Raw genomic sequence first — 25,654 nt, 5'->3', positions numbered from 1 at the left:
TCTTCGTTACAATTCTAATCCCTTTCGGATTCTCGACTACATAAGTTTCCTGTTTACTTGAATTTGTTATTTGCTAGATACCACGTCTGAAAGAGTAAGATGCGTTCCGTGCGACTGTTTTCTCCTGGTTCCTTTAGATAAGCTTTTTTTTATTCTAGTGATGATATAATTTTCGCTATTAGAATATACTTCAGGTTCTTGCAGCAGACGGGGTTGAAAGATATACACCTGTAATTTTGTGATTCCATCCCCCCTTTATAGCTGTTTGCTGCAAGAGAAATCCTCAATATGCAGCTAATATGACAGAGTACTCAGTGAAAAATATGTTAGCAGTTTCGTCACGGCTTTGTACCTAATTAAACTTGAGCAGTCCTTGGTATAAGAGTTTTTAATGCAAAACAATATTTACGTAAGATTTTAATAGCAGTCGTAAAAGTACGAGAGGAAGTCGAGTACCTTGCACGAGGAGAACAACTCTTAAGTCATGTTGCATTTTTTTTTCACTTCAGTTTTTATTGTATTAAACTGCAGACCTAGAATCGACGGAAAGGTTTCGTCCCGCCGTAGCCCTCAGTGGTTCACCACCCCACAACAGGCCACAGCAGTGCACTTACCCCGCACCGAACCCAGGGAACCCCCGGGAACGTCTCGTATGAGACGAGTGTAGCCACAAATGTTGGCGTGGTAGAGTAATAATGATGAGCGTATGGCATTGGTGGCCGGGAGACCCTCGCGGGGCGGTTCAGCCGCTGCTCCACAAGTTCTTTAACGCCACTACGGCGACTTGCGAGTGAATGAGGATGAAATGATGATGAAAGACACACAACACCCAGTTATCTCGAGGCAGAGAAAATCCATGAGCCTGCCGGGAATCGAACCCGGGACCGCGTGCGCGGGAAGCGAGAACGCTACCGCAAGACCACGAGCCGCGGACGGTGTGGGAGAGTAATTATGGTGTACGCGTTCGTGGAAACGGTGTTTACGCAGCAATCGCCGGCACAGTGTAACTGAAGCGGAATAAGGGAAACCAGCCCGCATTTGCTGAGGTAGATGGAATTCCGCCTCAAAAACCATCCACAGGCTGGCCGGCACACCGGACCTCGACACCAATCCGCCGGGCGGATTCGTGCCGGGGACCGGCACACCTTCCCGCTCTGGAAGGAGCGCATTAAACCGCGCGGCTAGGCTACCCGGACGGGCTCACTTCAGTTTGGTTACAGCATACTGAAAAGTGTAAGTACCTATTCTAGGTAATTCACCGTCAAGTTTCCACGCTAGAGACATGTAGGCTTCCCTCCGGGGATTCTATATTTGCAATGAGAATATTTTTTATTGTACGACTAGGCATCGGCTTCTGAGTAGCCATACTGGTAATTTCTTGATACACTAGTTCTCTCCTTTTGGCGACGTGTGGTAGAATTATCAGGATCTAATTCATTGTCGCTCAACGTATTCATCCTGAATATGAAGTATTTTCAAAAATTACAACGAACTTTTGTTGTTGATATACCATCGGGGACAGGTGAAAATGTGTGCCCCGACCGGGACTCGAACCCGGGATCTCATGCTTGCCGGCCGGGGTGGCCGAGCGGTTCTAGGCGCTACAGTCTGGAGCCGCGCGACCGCTACGGTCGCAGGTTCGAATCCTGCCTCGGGCATGGGTGTGTGTGATGTCCTTAGGTTAGTTAGGTTTAAATAGTTCTAAGTTCTAGAGGACTGATGACCTCAGAAGTTAAGTCCCGTAGTGCTCAGAGCCAGCTAACTCTTATGCGAAATTCTTTCAACATTGTGGCTGTTCCCCGCTAGACTATATGTTTGTTAACGATGAACGGTAATAACAGCCAATTACTCAGACGTTCGGCTGAAATTCTGAAATTCTGGCGGGACTGCAGTTGCTTGAGTGTGTTATAAAACAAGTCTATGTTTCATTCCATAAAACTTAATCGCTAGTCCACAGACTTAAAACCTGCAGAATCTCGTGACTGCTCTACATTCAATAAGATTCCGTTTCGGCAACGTATTCCTTTACAGTAACTTCGAAAGAAAAATTAATTGCAGTGATAATATGACTTCTCTAGTAATCTTTAGAAACGTGTGATGCTGTAGATATGACGTATCAAAATCGTAGAACAACAGTAAGTGGACTAATAGAAACTATTTACGAACACACTTATAATCTAGTGATGGGCATAGTAGTACGGCGTAATAAGTTGTAGAAGGATGTTATGAACGGAACATAGAGCACTGATGTGTACTAGATGCAGAGAAACAAAATCTGGACACAGGACAGGTAGAGTAGAGAGCGGCATTGGAACGATGGAAAAATCAAAAGAAAATCAAGAAAAGGTGCAAATGCGGTGAAATTTCTCGTGAAAAGCGAAGGCCGTATCACTTGAGGATAACAAATCTTACGGTCGTGACAGTATAACAAGCTGACGTGGATAACGAGTACTCGCTTTGTATCTTCCCTCACCTGGGCTGTCCCGCTAACCGAAATTGCCAACCCCAGGCTCTGCGTGGCGAGTTCCGCATCGCTAATGACTTCAAAGAGAGCGCGAGCGCCAAATCATGCTTCATTTAAGCAATCAGTATTGGCACTCAATTGGGGTGAACCCGAAAGCGGTCTGTGATCGGTCGATTACTGGCTCAGGCGATGAGTGCATTCTGCGCCAAATCTGCTTTGCAGGCCTCGGCAAGAGTGCTGCCGTCTGGCGCTTAATCCAGCAAGCTAGTGGAACAACCAAAACTACGCTACCACGCTAACCATTCCGGTTGCTTGGCGGGGATGATTTGCATTTCCATCAAAAGTAGCATCACTTTTGCAAATAATGAGGAACCTGACTTATTCTATTTCGATTTCGTTAAGTATTATACAGTGGAATTCTTCTGGGATTCGATAAACTAAATAAACATATCTCGATGCTTATTCTGTAAGCATTAGGCTTTCAGAATGACTTCAAATGCCCAATAAATATGGGAAATTTTAACATGCCAGACATAGAATGTTGAAGGCGACCAAGGATGGTATCACTAAGAACCAAAAGAGTAAAACATAAGCTGAAAACCAAAGGAAACAGATATGTGTTAAGAATAACGCAACGTAGAGTGGCAGTTTACCACGTTTCTCTTTATGTTGAAGAGGCAGAGAAGAAAGAAACAGAATTTCGATAACACATCAATTATACAATGAGAGTACAGAAGTTTATAAACAAAATTGTGGATTTGTGTTTCAAACAAAAATTCAACTAAAGTGATAAGGGAACGTGATGCTAGCTAGTTGTTCAGTCATTCAGGAGATTATATGAAATAAGGTGTCCCCAAATACGAACTAATAAAATGTGCATGGTGTTATGGTACTGATTGATAGTGGACTGTTAGATAAACTACTTAAACGTGTCTAAATTCATTCATAGAAGTTCGCAGAGCGCGTGTATTCGTATACGGTGTTGGGGTGGGTAGCTATAAACATGTCGTTCTTGCCGAACCATTGCGTCTTTGGTGCTCACCTCTTTTGGCCCAGCGCGACATATGGTCACTCGGTGACAGAACTCTAGATCTGCTACAATAACCAAAAGTTGCGACTCATTGCATCACCAATTTAAAGACGTGAACGACTTCACGGTCATTGCCTCTTCTGTCACGTTGAAAAGCTTCTCGAAGAATCTTCTTAACTTCGGTCATTGGCTCTTGGAATGTAGGTGAGGGCCTTCGATCACATGTGGCAATTGAGAAACACGTGAGCCGGTCGGGTGATGCCCTGAGACCTGAATCGACAGCTTCCGCTTATGTGGGGAGGGCTATGGCTTCTCTTGAACGTGCTGACTTGCAAGTGCCAGCTGTTGCCACTGCTGCTCTGCCCACTGTTTGCCAGTGTGTAACTCTTCTAAACTAAAATAAGTTTTTCATTTATTTTCTAATTTCTACTTCACTTCACATTGATTTCACTAATTTATTGACCTATCTTAAGTACCACTCAACATTCCTCCACTCTTCGGAGAAATTCGCCCTCGAATTTACCACTCAACAGAAGTATGGCAGCTGACCACTTCCAGATTCCAGAGGGAGTCAAATTAAAAAAAAAGTATGTTTTGTTGGTGATGAGGCATTGTTCCATTTAACCTGTTCCAGCCCAGTGGCTGCGTTTGGACCCATAACAGGTTTTAGATATTGCAGCAACATCCACGGAAGCCCACTGGCTTCACAAGGCACCATTGCGATCTAGTGTGTAAACTAGATCAGCAGCTGGCAGCACCAGCAGGATAGTGAGTATTGGGTCTGTATGGACCCATTGCAAAGAAATTGCACTAATCCAAAAAAAATTGAAATGGTGCTTAATGTATTGCTAGAAGAATTCACAAGTCAAAAATATTTTTTTTTCTAATGCACATAAAATTTAGGCTGGAAAGGGTTAAGTGCACAAGTGAATCACTAAAACCTAAGAATATGGGGATCACAGCAGACAAATACTATAGTCAAGTACGATAGAGATTCTCCAAAGCTTCATGTGTTTTTTGCCACTTCCCGGGACAATATTTACAGCTCATTATTTTTTGTGGACAAGACGACTACAAAAATTACGTAGCTGCATATGTTAGAGATCTTGATTTTTCTTGAATTGTGAAACTGTGTCTAAATTATAATTCTTCAACAGCACAGAGCACAACGGTGTTGGCACCTGCACCTAAGAGCATTTCTTAACAATGGCCGGCCTTTGCGATGGATTGGCCTTAGGGGAAGTACGGATTTCATGTTGCACCACTGGTCTCCGAGATCGCGTGATCTCTTAGTATTTAAATTAATATTGTCACGTAGAAAAAGGTGTAATTAGGTGAATGATGAAGAGTAGCGTCACTTAACGAAGGTTTATTCAGCACTTGCACGTACAAGAGCGCGGAGCGAACTGCCTCCGCCCAGAACACATGCGTTATATATATAGTTACAGATCATTCTAGTACAATGATTATTGATATTTGTGGATGCTTCTAGAACGTCCTCGAACAGAATATAGAACTCACGACCCTCCAGTCAACAGTCTAGTGTCATAACCGTTACACCACAGTAATGGCGTTATTCAGTTTCTTTTGCGACATGATTCTGGGTTACTGCGAAAATCACCTTCAATGTATCTTGAACTATACAGCGCTCAAAGCACTAGAAGTGTGTCTAGTAACTTCAGACACATCCGAAACAGTAGGCTGTTTGTCATTCATCTGGTAGAGGGCACACTGAACATTTTTGGTAGACAAACGAAAACTTTGATGCAACGATTTTCAGGCATGCCAAAGATATGACCTTGAAAATCGTACAATTCTTTTGAAAAATAAATTTGATAGTTCTGTGAATATGCTAAAATTCATCCGAAGTTTCTATGAATGGTGATCTGATGACTCTTTTTCAAACAATATTTAATTACTCCTGCAGGAAACAACGTCTTACATTTGGAATTTCTGGAAGAACGTGAGACCTTTGCCATTCGTGTGGAAGTGCTCTACCGGTTGAGCTGTCCAAGCAAGTCTCACGACCCATCTTTACAGCTTACGCCAACTTGATAGATACATGTAGGTACTTCCAATACCAACACTCTTCCAGAAGTTCTGTATTGATCTAACAACCTGCACTGGCAAGTGCGTGAGAATGTGTATGAGAACTGCTCTGCTAAATCATCCCAGGTATACTGCCGTCCTTTCACGTTCGTCAGGTATGTACTAATAAAAGAAAACAACTTTACGGCATAAGAGGGCTGTTTTACGTTTTCTGCACTCGAAAACAGTAAACCAAGAATACATTTATGACTGTCCACCTTTTCTTCATGCCAAAGTATGAGAGCCACATCGTAGGGCAGAGGGTTGGGTGGTGGTAGTTTTGGTGGTGGTGGTAGTTTTGGTGGTGGTGGTAGTTTTGGTGGTGGTGGTGGTGGTGGTCGAGGGGTGTCTGTAGATAAGGTCGTCAACTGTTCTACGGGAGTTCTCTCATAAATGAAAGTCGCGTCTTCAAGGGAACTTATTGAAGAGGCTGATGGTTGTCCGAAAACTAAGATGAAAAAGTAATCAGGTCTTCTAGAACGTACACTCCTGGAAATGGAAAAAAGAACACATTGACACCGGTGTGTCAGACCCACCATACTTGCTCCGGACACTGCGAGAGGGCTGTACAAGCAATGATCACACGCACGGCACAGCGGGCACACCAGGAAGCGCGGTGTTGGCCGTCGAATGGCGCTAGCTGCGCAGCATTTGTGCACCGCCGCCGTCAGTGTCAGCCAGTTTGCCGTGGCATACGGAGCTCCATCGCAGTCTTTAACACTGGTAGCATGCCGCGACAGCGTGGACGTGAACCGTATGTGCAGTTGACGGACTTTGAGCGAGGGCGTATAGTGGGCATGCGGGAGGCCGGGTGGACGTACCGCCGAATTGCTCAACACGTGGGGCGTGAGGTCTCCACAGTACATCGATGTTGTCGCCAGTGGTCGGCGGAAGGTGCACGTGCCCGTCGACCTGGGACCGGACCGCAGCGACGCACGGATGCACGCCAAGACCGTAGGATCCTACGCAGTGCCGTAGGGGACCGCACCGCCACTTCCCAGCAAATTAGGGACACTGTTGCTCCTGGGGTATCGGCGAGGACCATTTGCAACCGTCTCCATGAAGCTGGGCTACGGTCCCGCACACCGTTAGGCCGTCTTCCGCTCACGCCCCAACATCGTGCAGCCCGCCTCCAGTGGTGTCGCGACAGGCGTGAATGGAGGGACGAATGGTGACGTGTCGTCTTCAGCGATGAGAGTCGCTTCTGCCTTGGTGCCAATGATGGTCGTATGCGTGTTTGGCGCCGTGCAGGTGAGCGCCACAATCAGGACTGCATACGACCGAGGCACACAGGGCCAACACCCGGCATCATGGTGTGGGGAGCGGTCTCCTACACTGGCCGTACACCACTGGTGATCGTCGAGGGGACACTGAATAGTGCACGGTACATCCAAACCGTCATCGAACCCATCGTTCTACCATTCCTAGACCGGCAAGGGAACTTGCTGTTCCAACAGGACAATGCACGTCCGCATGTATCCCGTGCCACCCAACGTGCTCTAGAAGGTGTAAGTCAACTACCCTGGCCAGCAAGATCTCCGGATCTGTCCCCCATTGAGCATGTTTGGGACTGGATGAAGCGTCGTCTCACGCGGTCTGCACGTCCAGCACGAACGCTGGTCCAACTGAGGCGCCAGGTGGAAATGGCATGGCAAGCCGTTCCACAGGACTACATCCAGCATCTCTACGATCGTCTCCATGGGAGAATAGCAGCCTGCATTGCTGCGAAAGGTGGATATACACTGTACTAGTGCCGACATTGTGCATGCTCTGTTGCCTGTGTCTATGTGCCTGTGGTTCTGTCAGTGTCATCATGTGATGTATCTGACCCCAGGAATGTGTTAATAAAGTTTCCCCTTCCTGGGACAATGAATTCACGGTGTTCTTATTTCAATTTCCAGGAGTGTATGTTGAACATACGTTGTCGTGGCGGAAGTAGCTGAATTTTCATAAAATTTTACCGTTTTATGAGATAACAGTTAACCAGGCAACAAACAACCAATAAAGTACCGTAGTTATCTGAGTGATCAATGTCATAGGTGACTCAATGCGTATCACCAAAGGCGTTTACTGTTACGCGGCGCTACTAATAGGTAACAAGAGACCTGTTCCTGCTAGGAAACTGCTTGTGTCTATGCTCTGACAACACTGGATATCGATCTAATGTACAATGTAGTGTGTGCTGCTTAGTCAGCGTTCTGCGATCATCCCCGGCAAATTAATCGAGGGCATTATTTGTAATTCATGTCCGCTCACAGCATATACAGCGGATAAACTTTACACTACAGCTACATTCATACCTTTCAGTGTGAGGTGTTAAATGTATTAAAGTTATACTTCTGATGCCATCCTCCTCCGTCCATTACAGATATAAGACAGTATATTCCCATCTGAGTAATTCGCTAATGACTTCACGAAGTAAGAAAAAGAAAGGAAAATAAGAATCTACGCCCTGTCGTTGTTCAGGTCATTAGGGCCGAAGCTGTAGCTTGATACGACGAGAATTTGGGAAAGAATAGGCGTTGCTGAAAGAATTCGTCCAAAGTGAAATCATAGAAGATGCGCAGGCGGGGATTTGAATGCCAAATCTGAGTTTTAAAAACAGCATGAGATAGTTGGTTTGCTGTTGCGATATAATGGCCTGGCGAAAAGAAACCACAACGTGAAACACGAACATTAAATAGTAAAAATCGATAAAAAAGTCTTATTTATTATTAAGCTCATTCTCTCCTTCCACATTTACTTTTCCGCAAAACTTCTCTTATAGTGCTCTCGTCATGTCGGTTGGTCTGCTACGAGCACATGCGGGCATGATGTGTCCTTTAATGAGCGTGGCTTGTGTGGGCAGCTACGCTTCATTGAGAGTCCATTAATATTTTGCTGAATCATCCAGCCTACACGCATGTACAGGCACCACTGCTCATAAAAGATACAAGCCGTTACGCACCAGATAAATCGATCGTGCATACAGTCCCTTGATAGCTGGGAAGAGGAGTTATGAATATCAGGGATCAGTAAAGTGGTTTTATTTCCGTTTCTTCAGTTACCGGAGGATCTTTGGGAGAAAAGTATTCAGTAAATACACGTTCTCGCCTCCTAGTCAATTTATTGAAGATATTTTCTGCTGGTTCTGTTAAAGAGAACCGATCCAAATGCTGCTTCCTTTTCTGAATTTCTTTCCACAAAATTATTTCCGAACCAAACATGAGAGGTACTCTCCGGCATACGGTCAAAATATGAGTAATTCCTAGCATATATGTACTTCAACACTGAGTTAGTATAACATTTCTCAAATATTGTCTCGACCTGAATAATACATTGTCCTTTTCCAAAAATTTTCAAGACGGTAAACTTGCTATACGGAAGACTAAGTAGCGCGAACTGCATACATCTGTCCCAAACACGAGTGACGGCCTTTCAGTGATGAAACGAGGATCTAGTAATCGTAAAATGTCACGCCTAAAATTAGCGAGACTTATTGATTGTTATGTGGTTTCCGTTAGACACATAAATATGATTGCCCAGATGATACGGGATGACAACTATTGAACTATATGAAATAACGTAGTTCAGTTACAACCTATCCGTGTCCACACGTTATTCAACATGTAAACGTCACTACAGATATTCGTATTTAGTTGTTGACATGTTCGATATGCCTGCCATCATTGGCGATGATGTGGCGCAGACGAATAGCGAAATTCTGCATAACCCGCTGAAGTGTCTAACATCGAAGCTGTCGATTACCTCTTGGATGGCTGTTTCCAGCTTACGAATGGTTTTCGGGTTATTCCTGTACACCTTGTCTTTAATATAGTCCAAAGAAACGAGTCGAATGTCTTCAGATCTGGAGAACATGTCGGCCAATCGAGGCCCATGCCAATGGCGTCTAGATAACCCAAAGCCAGAATGCGGTTTCCAAGGTTCTACACAAGGACGCGAAACACTCTCCTGCCTCGATGGGGTCGAGCTCCGTCTTGTATGGACGACATCTCGTCGAAGTCAGGGTCATTTTGGATAATAGGAATGAAATCATATTCAAAAACCTTCACGCAAAGTTCGGTAGTCACCGTGCCATCAAGGAATATCGCTCCGATTATTCCGTGACTGGGCATTGCACACCACATAGTCACCCGTTGAGGGTGAAGAGACTTCTCGATCGCGAAATGCGGATTGTCAATCCCTCAAATGAGCCAATTTTGCTTATTGAAGAACCCGTACAAATGAAAGTGTGCTTCATCGCTAAACAAAACCATGCAGCGCATACTAATTACCATCATGTCCCGCGGCCAACCGTGCAGTTTGAACGTACTAGCCCAAACCGTTCAAAAGTTATGTCGATTTTATTTCATAAAGTTCAATAATTGTCACCCTGTACCTTTTACAGACATTTCCCTAATCCAGGCCGGCCGTTGTTGTCGAGCGGTTCTAGGCACTTCAGTCCGGAGCCGCGCTGCTGCTACTGTCGCAGGTTCGAATTCTGCCTCGTGCATGGATGTGTGTGATGTCTTTAGGTTAGTTAGGTTTAAGTAGTTCTAAGTCTAGGGGACTGATGACGTCAGATGTTAAGTCCCATAGTGCTTAGAGCCATTTCAGGCCCTAATCCGGTCTCATGCCAGTCTCCAATAAACTCGTCGTCGACGGGACTTTCAGCTCATATCTTCCGTCCTTGCTTTTGTGAAAGTGAGAATGTACTGTGTTTTTTCTAACACATGACATCGAAATAGAAAAGAGCGATTGGCAAATATGAAGAAGTAATGCTACAGTTTCTAAACATGCACAGGAAACCATTGTCTGTATGCAGGCACATATATTGTAACAATTAATTAAATAGTGGTAGTTATACTGTCGGAGAATGAACACCTTTCGCAACAGTGATAAGAACAGATCGAAATCGGGTGGGCAGTTACTTTTTAAGAACATACACAGTCCGTCAGAGCGACACTCGAAAACAGAGGGGAGAATATTGTAATATCAGCGCATCTCATCGCTGATCGCTGCCCGACTGTGGAGTGGCCTACGCGTGGGGCACTCCATCACCGAGCTCGTACAGGCACTTGGATTTTTATGTGCGGTCGTGTGAAGGGTTTATTTCGAGTACCACTAATCGGGGAAAACGACTATAACCAGGCCGACTGCCATGGCTCACGACGTGTTGATAAGACAGGCCGTCGTCTACCATCGTATCAATTCTATCTAATTGATTCTCTTTATACCTTCACTACAGAAAAAATGTTCGGACAATTTTTCACAGCACAATACATTGAACACGTGTTAGCTACTAATTATACAGGGTGTCACAAAAAGGTACGGCCAAACTTTCAGGGAACATTCCTCACACACAACTAAAGAAAATATGTTATGTGGACATGTGTCCGGAAACGCTTACTTTCCATGTTAGAGCTCATTTTATTACTTCTCTTCAAATCACATTAATCATGGAATGCAAACACACAGCAACAGAACGTACCAGCGTGACTTCAAACACTTTGTTACAGGAAATGTTCAAAATGTCCTCCGTTAGCGAGGATACATGCATCCAACCTCCGTCGCATGGAATCCCTGATGCGCTGTACAGCCCTGGAGAATGGCGTGTTGTATCACAGCCGTCCACAGTGCGAGCACGAAGAGTCTCTACATTTAGTACCGGGGTTGCGTAGACAAGAGCTTTCAAATGCCCCCATAAATGAAAGTCAAGAGGGTTGAGGTCAGGAGAGTGTGGAGGCCATGGAATTGGTCCACCTCTACCAATCCATCGGTCACCGAATCTGTTGTTGAGAAGCGTACGAACACTTCGACTGAAATGTGCAGGAGCTCCATCGTGCATGAAACTCATGTTGTGTCGTACTTGTAAAGGCACATGTTCTAGCAGCACAGGTAGAGTATCCCGTATGAAATCATGATAACGTGCTCCATTGAGCGTAGGTGGAAGAACATGGGGCCCAATCAAGACATCACCAACAATGCCTGCCCAAACGTTCACAGAAAATCTGTGTTGATGACGTGATTCCACAATTGCAACATTACCTTCCTTCCATTGGGCAAACTGGCGGTGAATCGTGGAAGTACAGTACATACTAACGAAACTAAAATGAGCTCTAACATGGAAATTAAGCGTTTCAGGACACATGTCCACATAACATCTTTTCTTTACTTGTGTGTGAGGAATGTTTCCTGAAAGTTTGGCCGTACCTTTTCGTAACACCCTGTAAATTATTTCTCGATGGAATTGTTCATAATAAAACGTAATGGCCGTTGTTTGGCTTGTCACTTATTTGTAATTGCTAGCAGTGTGTTTCAAAAATGGTTCAAATGGCTGTGAGCACTATGGGACTCAACTGCTGAGGTCATAAGTCCCCTAGAACTTAGAAATACTTAAACCTAACTAACCTAAGGACATCACACACATCCATGCCCGAAGCAGGATTCGAACCTGCGACCGTAGCGGTCACGCGGCTCCAGACTGTAGCGCTAGAACCGCACGGCCACTCCGGCCGGCAGCAGTGTGTTTACAGACAAATTAACAGAAGAGGCGTGTGGACTGTAGTGTTGTCGGTGTGAGTGCACCGACATTAGCTAAATCAACGAAAATTAAACCGCGTTGTCTGTTTGCCCCCAGGGCAGGTGAGGTGGAAGTTGTAAATCAGCTCAGTGGTCGCCTGGATTACAGCCTAAAAGCGCTTACAAACTGGCGTGTAAGTCTCTTAGGGGTGACGGTCTGCTCCGTTGTTAGAGGAAAAAGTGGCAACGAAATGCGATGTCTCTGTCCTGCTGACACAGTCAAACAAATTTTTGACCTGAGAGGTGAAGTAACTTAAACACTAACAGTACGTTCTGCGACTAAACTCTTCATTTATACATTGAAGTATTTCAGACACTCGTAACAAAATTATATCATTAAATGCCTACCCTGACTCAACCGAATTGTTAGAGCCAGTCCATCAAATACAGCAGTATGCAGGCCACTTGTTTTTAGTACAACATATAACTGTCAACTGCAGAACCAAGCATCACACAATACGAGTTGTTATTACTTTTTAGGCATTTGACGTAGACACGAACAAGATTCCCTCTTAGTATTTTGAAGCCTCACAGATGGCTTCAACCATGTGTCTCTGGCCCTGCATGTTAACAACAGGTGGAGCCATTAAAGCGTTTCGGTTCACGTGCGCTCATGAGTACCAAATTACGAACATTATAAGGGTGGAATACCACATGAAGCTGTATCCCAAAATAATTAATTTATGGGGATGGTAGCAAACTTCAGTTTCAATTAAAAATTGCTTACCTCTCTAATTTTATTGCTACTACCTGTTTCGGACTTTATGTCCTTTTGCAGGTGGGCTCCCTCATAAAACAACATTGTTCAAGAAAAGGTTTTCCTTAAATAGTAACTAGTCATCTCCCACCGCGATGCCGTTTTGTGCTTTGAACAAACACTTTATTCAATCAACAATTAGCTAATTTTTCCCCGATGAGCAAAATCAAGAAACATGACAAAAATTGACCTTTAATGCTTCCATTTTGGATCGAGTCATGATCCGTACTACATCGCGGAAAGATCAACATGCACTGGTATGCCATAATACCATCTAGTGGCGTAATCACAAATGAAGTTTCCGTATCTAGGTTGAAAAAAAGGTACAGCACCTATGAGGGTTTACTCGTTGAACCAGCACACACGGCACATCAAAATAGGTCAGCATGTGTCATGAAATAAAAATAAGCGCTTCATGATCAGAGTTTTAAAATCAAATAGTGTTAACATGTGCGAACTCACGAACAGAATGTTACAGTCAAGGATATAAAGAAAAACGCTATGAAAAACAGTCCACGCAGATATTTGTTCCAGATGAAGGATCGTGCATGATGCGTGAATAATCTTTTAACAGCAAAATCATGGATCAAATAGTAAGCAGAAGAATTTTTACGACATATGATAGTTGGCGATGACGTCTGTCAAAATTATTATTAACAAATGTATTTTACTGTATATAGAAACACAAACTGTTGGCCGTTTCACTGAAATTTCAGCAGGAACTGCACTATGACTATAGTCCTGACGCTCATACTGACCATATTAACCACCTTACTTTAGCCGGTCGTAGTGGCCGAGCGGTTCTAGGCGCTACAGTCTGGAACCGCGCGACCGCTACGGTCGCAGGTTCGAATCCTGCCTCGGGCATGGATGCGTGTGATGTCCTTAGGTTAGTTAGGTTTAAGTAGTTCTAAGTTCTAGGGGACTGATGACCTCTGATGTTAAGTCCCATAGTGCTCAGAGACATTAACCACCTTATTTTGAGAAAATGGTACGCAAATTTCAACAAACACCATACCACGGCAATTCCGGTTACACAGACTCTGGAAGACCGTAGGAAACGACGTAGGTCTGTTAATAGCAGATGTTCAGCTGTACCGAGACCAATAGAATCGTTCGTATAGTTCTCGTCCTTTGGGTACTAGCGCTTCTCAAAAACTTGTTTTGATGGCTTTAATATGGAAGGGTACTGGAAGGAGTAAGGCTGATTAGGGTTTAATGCCTCATTTACGACGAGATCGTTGGAGAAGACCAGTGGCTCCTATGCCTCAAGGACGGGAAAAGACTTTACAAAGCAGTTATCCTGGAAAGTGCTTTACGTTTTTTGGGAAAGTCGTGAGAAATATTTATTCTGTCTTTTATACACGGGTATGGATCCCACTTCCTCCTGAATGAGGACCAGTGCGCCAGTTCTGTAAAATCTGAGCTTTGTGTAGTTACGGCAGATACGCCGTATGTATGGGATGGAGATAAACGCCTAAAACTGTTGTTAAATACACACACATTTAGTTTGTTGTGGTCTTCAGTCCTGAGACTGGTTTGATGCAGCTCTCCATGCTACCCTATCCTGTGCAAGCTTCTTCATCTCCCAGTACTTACTGCAACCTACATCCTTTTGAATCTGTTTAGTGTATTCATCTCTTGGTCTCCTTCTACGATTTTTACTCTCCACGCTGCCCTCCAATACTAAACTGGTTTTCCCTTGATGCCTCAGAATATGCCCTACCAACCTATCCCCTCTTATAGTCAAGTTGTCCCACAAATTTCTTTTCTCTCCAATTCTATTCAATACCTCCTCATTAGTTATGTGATCTACCCATCTAATTTTCAGCATTCTTCTGTAGCACCAATTTCTAAAGCTTCTATTCTCTTCATTTCTAAACAATTTATCGTCCACGTTTCACTTCCATACATGGCTACACTCCATACAAATATTTTCAGGAACGACTTTCTGACGCTTAAATCTATACTCGATGTTAACAAATTTCTCTTCTTCAGAAACGCTTTCCTTGATATTGCCAGTCTCTACTTCGACCATCATCCGTTGTTTTGCTCCCCAAATAGCAAAACTCATTTACTACTTTCCTAATCTAATTCCCTCAGCATCACCCGATTTAATTCGGCTACATTCCATTATCCTCGTTTTGCTTTTGTTGGTATTCATTTTATATCCTTCTTTCAAGACACTGTCCATTCCGTTCAGCTGCTCTTCCAGGTCCTTTGCTGTCTCTGACAGAATTACAGTGTCATCGGTGAACCTCAAAGTTTTCGTTTCTTCTCCATGGATTTTAATTCCTACTCCGAATTTTGCATTTAGTATCTCGTCTAATTCATGTGGTGCACCTCAGACATAAAAGACTAATTTCAACGAATAAGTAAGAAATTTAAAACACACTGAATGAGCATCTTCTGCAGAGGACCTACAAATTTAAATTAATAGCATGTTTGCCATGGAGATAAACGGATTTTTAAATGGGTTGGCCGAAAATCAGTGCAGCAAGAAAAAAGTTGTGTTTATTTACAAAACGAATGTTTCTCTGCTTGTTGCGGATGATGGCCACGCAAGATAACTTGTTATTCACGCCATGCCATGCATTTCCATGTGGTTTATACCAGAAATTCAGATTCCACTGAAGATGCCTTAACGTAAAAGGTGAAACGGGTCTGAACCAAATTAAATACATTGCAGTAAGAAAAACGCGGTTTTTGTTTACAAAACAAATGTTTCTGTACTTGTTGCGGACCATGGACACGCAAACAAACTTGTCACTGCCAGTGACTTGTAAGTGTGTGGTGAACAGGAATTGCACTTTTTCGAATTTTTGTGGACACTGGTTCATTATTTTTCTCAAAACCGTAGCACTCGAATGTTCTTACTCGTCTAGATACTCTCCAACAACGCAAAAACCGAGCGAGGTGGCCCAGTGGTTAGCACACTGCAGTCGCATTCGAGAGAAGAGCGGTTCAAACCCGCATCCGGCTATCCTGATTTAGATTTCCGTGATTTCACTAAATTGCTTCAGGAAAATTCCGAGATTGTTCCTGAAATGGCACGGCCCACTTCCTTCCCTAATCCAATGGGAACGATGACCTCGCTGTTTGGTTTACTCTCCCAAATCAACCGAAAAACCGACGCAAAATTTAATGTTATGCCGACGAAGCGTCTCATTATCGATATGAACCTCGACGACAGATGAAACTCAGAGCTAGAGCAACATTTGAACCTTCCTCTTTCCTCCAGAGTACTGCACTATTTGAGGCGTCCGGGACCATCCCACTAATTTACAAAATACCCCCGTCTGTCAGTATTTCTCACCTACTCCTTGAAAACTTTCAAGCATCTCTCTGCGGAGTGCCAATCGAGTTGAACCTTCTTTCTGGAATGGTATAATGATCTGCATAAGGTGGCTTCTTGAGAGGCAGAAGAACTCAGATACTCAATCAAAAATGAGAAATGTCAGGTCGGAAGCGGCTTGATGCTTTTCTTCTCTCTATCCATCGAGGGTAGTTAACAGTCGGGAACCACAGATCGGTTCCTGTCGGGGAGTACGAGTTCGTCAATCGGCACCATCTTTGTCACAGTCAATAGTTTTAAATTTTCATTGACAGCTGCCCTCCAGAAGGAGTGGTAGAGGACACCACGTTTCCTGTTCTGCTTGGGCGGAACGGCGGTCGGCATACCTGCGCATGAACTCTTATTATGTCCCACCTCCTGGCTGTCATGCGTGCGGGCAGAAGTTGCAGTGGCGCGGTTTCTCTTCTGCTAACATCGAAAGTACGCATCTTAGTGAGTTCATCAGAAGTACATTCTGTCCTGAAGCCACGTATAGCGTTCCTCGGCTGAGATAAGCTGTAAAAATTTAGCTGCACTACACTTGAGAAAAGGGTGCACAGATGTACTTGACCGCAGTATGCTGTTGAAGTGGGATAATTTTACCAGTCCTGGGCCAGCCGGAGTGGCCGAGTGGTTCTAGGCGCTTCAGTCTGGAACCACGCGACCTCTACGGTCGCAGGTTCGAATCCTGCCTCGGGCATGGATGTGTGTAATGTCCTTAGGTCAGTTAGGTTTAAGTAGTTCTAAGTTCTAGGGGACTGATGACCTCAGAAGTTAAGTCCCATAGTGCTCAGATCCATGTGAAAAAGTCCTGGCTGTGACTACCAAATGAAAAAATTTCTAACATTAAAATATCTGTTACGTACTGTCATTGTATGTACACATTTTCTATCAAGTCTGACCTAGCGTATGAATCCAGATATGAGTGAACAAAAATAAACACAGTTTTACTACTCGTTTCACGCTTAAAGCACGCACTCTCTCTCTCTAGTAGCCTGTTTAAGGTTTTAACTCTGACCTGTTACTGAAAGGGGCGCACTTTTCATCACAGTTTGTAAAAGACACAACATTTACAATAGTTTTGAATGCGCGCTCCATTATTATTACTGCGCACTATGCCCGCCTCTGAAAGAAAGTCTCAGACCTCACTAAAATCTCCGACAATTTCGTAGACGTCATTCACGAAAGATTAAGCTTTAACCAATAAATAAAATTCTCCAGAAAATCGCTGTTCTTTAGTTTTAATGAAAATCCCTACAGCTCCGGTGTGCGCGTCCTTTAGTCACAAGAGCTGACCACGGACTCTCCCCGACTCACTCGCGAAATTTCTCTCGCAGTACCAAAAGCACGACAAACAACTCTCTTTGTGATCGACCAAATAACACAGTAGCGAATCAGCGTCGTACTTCGATTCACGCAGCCTGATACGCTACCTGTTTGGAGCAACCCCCGTTCCGAAAGCAATTTATTTGAGAAAGCAAATAAAAACTAATTCATGCAGCCCTTAATCGTCTGAAGCACTGAAGTAAGTATTTTAATTCCGAAGTAGCGTAAAAAGGGTGCTTGGAAATTATCATTTTCCCCCATGTATGTGACTCACTTCAAGACCACACAATCTCATTTATGCCCACTAACACTTAGTTATTCTCAGTTTCAAAGAACCATGCGTCACATATACACCACGTTCATTCCTCATTCACTCAGGCAACAAAACCAATAAAAATTATATTGGCCAGTAAATAAAATAATAGTAGTAGTCTAAAGCTGAAATCTTTAGCCTTTCCGCCGGCCGGGGTATCCAAGTGGTTCTAGGCACTACAGTCTGAAACTGCGCGGCCGCTACGGTCGCAGGTTCGAATCCTGCCTCGGGCATGGATGTGTGTGATGTCCTTTGGTTAGTTAGGTTTAAGTAGTTCTAAGTTCTAGGGGACTGATGACCTCAGAAGCTAAGTCCCATAGTGCTCAGAGCCATTTGAACAATTTAGCCTTTCCATCATTGTGAATGTATATTTTTCAAGCGTATGCTACTGATGAAAATCTTTCGGGTTTCCAACCGCGTGGTAGTGTTAAGACACGGTACCGCGGGCGAAGATAATGAGTATGACACTCATCGAAACGTCGCGGGACGTTAACGCTACCACCCGGCTGCACACCAGAGAGCTTTACATCACTATAATGAAGCTGTAAAACGTAGCATACTTGTTATTATAATAACTTGACATGTCAGAGGGATCTGCATCAGTGCTTTTGGAAAGGAAAGTGTGCAACAGTTCTATTTGGAAAATTATACCTTTCGTATTTATGGGAGTAGAGGATTGTTGAAATCGCTCTAAGCACTATGGGACTTGACATCTGAGGTCATCAGTCCCTTAGACTTAGAACTACTTAAACCTAACTAACCTAAGGACATCACACACTTCCATGCCCGAGGCAGGATTCGAACCTGCGACAGTAGCAGCAGCGCGGTTCCAGACTGAAGCGCCTAGAGCCGCTCGGCCACAGCGGCCGGCAGTAGAGGGTTCTACTTATTTTCATCGTATCAAAAAACAGTTCTCTACAAAGGAGAGATTTATCATTGCCTTAGATTTTGGACTGGGAGAGCTCTTTAGACTTACCCCCGAGCAGAGGACTCGCGGGGAGAAAATTAAGTGTTCCATCAGACGTCCGCCCCCACGAACGATATTCAAATTGTTCTGGAATAGCCTATCAATCTATGCCAAGCAGTTAGTTTGAGTAGGCTATTGCGAGCAATCTGAGTAGTCAGTCCGTGCTAGCCTACAAGAAATGCTTGTTATATAGGTTTCTAGCTGTGTGTCTCGGATGGCTGTATCTTCGTTAGATATGGCTATGTAGGGAACACTATAAGAATGGTTTATAGAAGTTTCCGAAACTGGCTGTTTGAGTGGCATTTTAATAACAGGACAATATATGTTACAGATTGATTTACCTCAGACTTCGCAATAGTTGTTGTGCGCCGCCACCATTAAGAATCGAATAGCACGTGGAGTATCACATATATCCGCATTTATAGCGATGAACAATTACTTTAGATACTTAAGTTGAATACTGTAACACTACCAGTCGGGAAAGTGTCAGATGCTGGTATTTTGTGTGTTAAAAAAGAAGGGATTGCTTTCGATGTGGATTTACGAGATTCAATATATGTCAATTTTAACCGTATTTAACTTCACCTCATTTCTCGAAGGGCATACCCAGCTGTCAATTACTAATCTGCTGGGAATGTTGAAGTTGGGATGTTAGAAAATGGACTAAAAATTATAGCTAATGATTTTAGACCGTGTTCAGGTTACCTATTCGAGTGACCTGCAGGCTCTTGTTGCTTGGGTGGAAATAAAACTTGAGGTAGTGGAGAGTGAACGTTAAGTAGAAAAAACTGCGTGAAGAAAAACGGTTACGATTAGGTTGTGCGTTACTGAACAGTAATTGTCTTATTATTTCACGAAGTCAACCGAATAGCCGACGAGAAAAAGCAGAGAAAGAGTGATCGCCCCACAGGAGTGTGACTCGAACTCGGAATTCCTCGTTATTGAGAGCAATGTTTTTAAACTACAACAGAGTTACTCACGAACAGCTTTACAAAGTTTCGGATTTTATCCTCATTTCATTTATGTGTATAGCGGACAGTAACAGCACTAGTTCGCCCACCTGGGGAGTTAATTTTCACATGACGATTTCTTTAACAATGACGTTTGAGTTCTATCTGTCAGAAACCTTTGAATCCAGTCACATAGCTGCTCCTGTATTCTGTAAGAAAGACCGAATATTGTTCACTAAATGACTGTGCGGAACTGTATCGAATGGTTTCCGGCAGACAGGGAACACGGCAGGCGCCTTTCTCTTCGACCCTGTGTACGTCATCGGCGTAGAGCGCGAGCTGAGTTTCACAAAGTCTCTCTCTCTCTCTCCGTCTCTCTCTCTCTCTCTCTCTCTCTCTCTCTGTCTCTCTCTGTTCGTGTGTGTGTGTGTGTGTGTGTGTGTGTGTGTGTGTGTGTGAGTGAGTGAGTGAGTGAGCGCGTCTTTGTGTGAAATACACGTTTATTCTTTACCCAAAGAGGTCATACCCTACGAACCTGAAACAGATTAACATTAGGAAAACGGGAATGACTTGCGGGAGTTTACAGTAGATTGCAATCCTCCTTTGATCCAGCGACCTAAAATAAACTTCTGCTGTAAGATGAGCGAGTACCGCAAAGAATTGTTCTGGTCACGAAAACCGACAACTGGCGGTGTGCTAACCACACGCCCCTCTATATCTGCATCCAGTGACGCCTGTGAGCTGGGGATGACACGGCGGTCGGTCGTACCGTTGGGCCTTCAAAGCTTGTCCGGGCGGATTTTCATCCTATATAATAGTGCAACTTTATCAGGTCTAATAGACAATCCGTTTTTGATACAAAATAATCTATACGTGGTAAACAAATTGCAAAACATCAGATATCTCGCTTTCAGGAGATTTTCCTTCGTGAATGCAGATAGAAAAGCACGGATGTGTTTAAATGACTTTATTTGGTTGCTATACATTAGATGTAACACTCAATAACAATATTTTGCCCGCTGTTAGAAGTAAATTTTGATTACTGTCCTCCAATCTGCTCTTCTCCTGAACTAACATTACTGTACGTAATATATCCATTCATACCGATTCTGCTACATCTACTACGATAAATTAAATACTGATTACGTCAATTCAGCTGTAAATGACTTCGAGTGAAATTACTGTTCACTCTCTTATAGCATCTCAATACGATGGGAGCGTGTCTCCCCATGGGTAATCTCATTTCATAAACATTTAACGCCGTTTACTGTTTGTTTACAGTAAACAGCTGTGTAAAACATAAAAAATGCATAATTCTCCAAATCAGTGAAAAATTAGACTACAAGTAACTGTGTCTAAAAAAGAATGAAACCAAAGACATGCTAGCAGATGGCATTTTCTGATGTAGGCTAGAGAGCAAGCAGAAATTATCACCACTAACGATGCTTTACTTCAATAAAGCTAACGCGACTGGTGAGAAAAACAAACGTATTTTTGTAGTTGTAACGATGGAGGAAAAGTACCCTCTGGACTGTAAAGTAACTACGGAAAATATGGCAACACAAATGAAGAATTTTAGCTAGTGATTCCCTTTGGCTTCAGAAGGCTATGAGACAGAAAATTTCTCATCAGTACACGCATGACATAAGCTAAGTTGATTTGCTCTGCTCGAAACAGGTCATGAGGGGAACGGGAATAAGAATGACCGATAGTCTAGTCTTACAAACAGCCATGGCACTTACTTTACTAAGAGAAACTCAGAAAGATCGGTAAGGAATGTAGCGTATCACACCGCTCCCCGTCTAACGGCTTCATCACATTGCTCAGCTACCAGAACACAGTTTCTCGTGCCTTGCCGTGTTTCGTGATTACGTTAGAAGAGGTACATAAATCTAATGGAAGCCTAGTGCGTGCATAAAATGCAATATGGCATGGATATTCGATTCACAAATTTGTTTAATTCTTGACGCACGTAACTTATTTTTCCCTCGCCTCGCGCGAGCACTCGTTCCGCTGTCGGGAGCGAAGTTAGCTTCCGCCGAGATGGCAGTTTGCACGAGATAAAAATAAGAGCCACACATATGCCGAACCCCTCAATCAGATTATGGTGATGACGTCAACAGCAGGGGTCGATAGCCGCTCCTGCGGGCGACAGACTGCCGCGGGTTCCGTCTGCCGGTCCCCTCCCACTTCCCACACAGCTGCCAGCACTCGTAAGCCAGTCCCCACCCACACTGTGGCCAGACCCCGATCTCCGGGAATCTCGTCTACATTATGGATCACACAAGGCAACCCGGTTAACGTTAATTACACTACTGGCCATTAAAAGTTTTCAAAAAAATGTTCAAATGTGTGTTAAATCTTATGGGACTTAACTGCTAAGGTCATCAGTCCCTAACCTTACACACTACTTAACCTAAATTATCCTAAGGACAAACACACACACCCATGCCCGAGGGAGGACTCGAACCTCCGCCGGGACCAGTCGCACACTCCATGACTGTAGCGCCTATGACCGCGCGGCTAATCCATCGCGGCCATTAAAATTGCTACACTAAGAAGAAATGCAGATGATAAACGGGTATTCATTGGACAAATATATTATACTAGAACTGACATGTAATTACATTTTCACACAATTTCGGTGTATAGATCCTGAGAAATCAATACCCAGAACAACCACCTCTGGCCGTAATAACGGCCTTGATACGCCTGGACATTGAGTCAAACAGAGCTTGGATGGTGTGTACAGGTACAGCTGCCAATGCACCTTCAACACGATACCACAGTTCATCAACAGTAGTGACGGGCGTATTCTGACGTGCCAGTTGCTCGGCACCCATTGACCAGACGTTTTCAGTTGGTGACAGATCTGGAGAATGTGCTGGCCAGGGCAGCAGTCGAACATTTTCTGTATCCAGAAAGGCCGGTACAGGACCTGCAACATGTGGTCGTGCATTATCCTGCTGAAATGTAGGGTTTCACAGGGATCGAACGAAGGGTAGAGCCACGAGTCGTAACACATCTGAAATGTAACGTCTACTGTTCAAAGTGCCGTCAATGCGAACAAGAGGTGACCGAGACGTGTAACCAATGGCACGCCATACCATCACGCCGGGTGATACTCCATTATGGTGTTAACGAATACACGCTTCTAGTGTGCTTTCAAAGCGATGTCGCCAAACACGGATGCGCCCATCATGATGCCGTAAACAGAACCTCGATTCATCCGAAAAAATGACGTTTTGCCATTCGTGCACCCAGGTTCGTCGTTGAGTACACGATCGCAGGCGCTCCTGTCTGTGATGCAGCGTCAAGCGTCACCACAGCCATGGTCTCCGAGCTGGTAGTCCATGCTGCTGCAAACGTCGTCGAACTGTTCGTGCAGATGGTTATTGTCTTGTAAACGTCCCCATCTCTTGACTCAGGGATCGAGACGTTGCTGCTCGATCCTTTACAGCCATGCGGATAAGAAGCCTGTCATCTCGACTGCTAGTGATACGAGGCCGTTGGGATCCAGCACGGCGTTCCGTATTAACCTCCTGAGCCCACCGATTCCATATTCTGCTAACAGTCATTGGATCTCGACCAACGCGAGCAGCAATGTCGCAATACGATAAACCGCAATCGCGATAGGCTACAATCCGATCTTTATCAAAGTCGGAAACGTGATGGTAAGGGTTTCTCCTCCTTACAAGAGGCATCACAACAACGTTTCACCAGGCAACGCTGGTCAACTACTGTTTGTGTATGAGAAATCGGTTGGAAACTTTTCTCATATCAGTACGTTGTAGGTGTCGCCACCGGCGACAACCTTGTGTGAATGCTCTGAAGAGCTACTCATTTGCGTATCACAACATCTTCTTCCTGTCTGTTAAATTTCACGTCTGTAGCACATCATTTTCGTGGTGTAGCAATTTTAATGTCCTGTAGTGTAATAACACCACGTTTTAAGAGTTGAGCTTACTTGCGTCTTCATAAATGCAGGGTGTTCCTGAAATGTTGCGACAGACTTCGAGGTGATGGAAAGTGTGTCTTGAGGAGCAAATTGAGGATATGCACCCGTATCCGTGAATGTCATCCAACGACGCTACAGAGCGTCGAAGGATAGGCGCCGGCGCCTACCAGTGCCCTCCCCCCCCCCCCCCCCTTCCGCAGCAAACGTGACCCTCTACGCTGACGGACCGTAAGCGGAACGTCTTGCAGTGTTGTTCGTTACTCAGTGATGGCGAGATATTACCGTGATCCCCAGTAAAGATGTAGCTAGCTGTTGCGTAGAGATGTCTTGCCTTCTGTGGATGCGGTGTTCTGTTGCCTCGGTGGATAATGGTTTCAGACGCAGGTTTCCACCCGCAGTTTATTTTTCTCCTGGTACCCTCTAAAACTTGCAATATTTTTCGGTAGACAGGAGAAATATACACGTCTCCGAAGCCGTCATGTACCAAGGCAACAGAGCGTCGCATCATAGGAGAAAAGGCCTGTGTACGCAGCAACTAGTTCCATCTTTGTCAATGGCGATCGTGTGAATCAGTCGCGATCACTAAATGAAGGGTTTATTTCAATAGTGGTACAAGTCCATTTTTGTTCATGCTGAGATATAGAGACCTAAAATTAATTGAGCGCTGAAAAATCTGCAGTTGAGATACCACAAATATTCAAGTGTATAAATATATAATATTCAAGCTTATGAATATTTCATTATACTGCCTATACTTGACTATTTTTGGTATCTCAACTGCAGATTGTTCACCGTTCATTTAACTTTAGGACTCTGTATCTCAAAATGAACAAAAATGGACTTGTACCACTACTGAAATAAGCCCTTCAAATAACATATAACAAAACGGTCCGTCAGCATCCAAAGTCACGTTTGCTGCCGAAGAGGTGGTGTAGTTGCAAGAGCCGGCGACTATAACTTCGACACTCTGTAACGTTTCCGAACACGAGTTCATATCCTTGATTGGTTCCTCAAGACATCCTTTGCAAGTCTTCGAAGCTTATGGCAACGTTTCTGAGACATCGTGTATACCAGCGCCAGCCAGAGTATTGGCAAATTTCTCTGCTGGCCGTTAAAATTGCAACGCCCGGAAAAGTAATAAATAATGGAATTCAACTTATTGTGCGTAAACGGTATAATAGGAGGAATGCAGGATTAAATTGTTAGGTGGTTTGGGGGATACGTAGGGTGAGAAATGCAGTACGCCCAGCTACCACCTCTGATGGCGGCAAAGGCTGTAACCCGGCTCAGAACTGAGTCAAAACGACCTTGAATGACATACGAGTACGTGATACTGTACAACTTCAACTCTTATGTCAGAGTTCATTAATCATAATGGCTGTTGACTTGTGGCGTGGAAGTCTCTCTACAACCCATGGACAGTTGTCTTCGTGTGTGAGAGATCTGCCCAGAGCAACAGTAGAACAACCTGTGTCTTGAGACAGGTGAAGACAACACAGGGAACATTTTGTCTTGTTCAAATGTAGCGCCATGGAGACCTCGAAGATAGGGCGCAGCTGCTGGCTTTGCCGCGTCAGGAATGTCCTTATTACCATCTATCGATCCAGAGGTGATGGTGTCGTAAACCCAGTGGCACCCCATACCATCATGCAATTTTTTGGACCTGAATGACTGTGGCGAATGCAATATGGCTGTGTTCGTTTCCCTCGGAGGCGCACAGCTGTGCAAGAAGCGCACATGCCCGTACGAAAACAATGTTCACGAGAGCAGTTGACAGTGTTGCATTGGTTTGTAACATGAGGGTTACTCGATATGTGCAGGCCTGAAGATGACATAATGTAATGTCGAAACAGGTTGCCTTATAAATAAAACCAAAATAACGACTGTTGGTATTGTATTACTGGAA

The sequence above is a fragment of the Schistocerca cancellata genome, chromosome 4 (genome assembly GCF_023864275.1).
Source record: "Schistocerca cancellata isolate TAMUIC-IGC-003103 chromosome 4, iqSchCanc2.1, whole genome shotgun sequence".
Classification (NCBI taxonomy): Eukaryota; Metazoa; Arthropoda; class Insecta; order Orthoptera; family Acrididae; genus Schistocerca; species Schistocerca cancellata.
The sequence above is the reverse complement of the archived record's forward strand: the minus strand, read 5'-3'. Positions refer to the sequence as shown.